Raw genomic sequence first — 685 nt, 5'->3', positions numbered from 1 at the left:
GCAAATAAAGCTTAATATTATTAATAATAATACTAATGTTAAATGATTATGCCACTAATAATAATTACTGATATGACACTTAACAGCCTATAATTATATTTAACTCACATTTGTTTGTTTATTTGTATATTCAATCTACCACCTCAAATCATAGGAAATTAATCCATGCATCATAGCTAGAAATAACCAAGCACTGCCTATTCAATACTTTATACAAAGACACATATTTTAAAATAAATTTGTCTTATAATATACTCAGCTATAAAGAAGAAGAACATTCAGAATTCCAACTCTAAATAGCTTTGACATTATCAGCTATATGTTCTGTATTCTGGTCATATCTCTCATTTTCCCTAACAAAAGTCCCTTAAATGATACATACACGGAGAGAGAGAGAGAGAGAGAGAGAGAGAGAGAGAGAGAGAGAGAGAGAGAGAGAGAGAGAGAGAGAGAGAGAGAGAGCAGAGGCAGAGACAGAGATAGAGAGAGATAAAGAAAGACAGATTTTAAAACTAAGTGAAATATTGTAACCAGGAGGTGGCAAACTATGATATATAGGCGAAGTTCAGCCCGATAAAGGTTTCAGAATAGCCTGTTAGTTAAATATTTCAAAATTTTTAGAAAATATTTTTTGAAAAAAATCAGAAGAGACACAAGATGATGATATGTGATTCAAATTTCAAGT

This window comes from Perognathus longimembris, chromosome 28 (assembly GCF_023159225.1).
Source record: "Perognathus longimembris pacificus isolate PPM17 chromosome 28, ASM2315922v1, whole genome shotgun sequence".
Classification (NCBI taxonomy): Eukaryota; Metazoa; Chordata; class Mammalia; order Rodentia; family Heteromyidae; genus Perognathus; species Perognathus longimembris.
Note: the sequence above shows the minus strand (reverse complement) of the source record.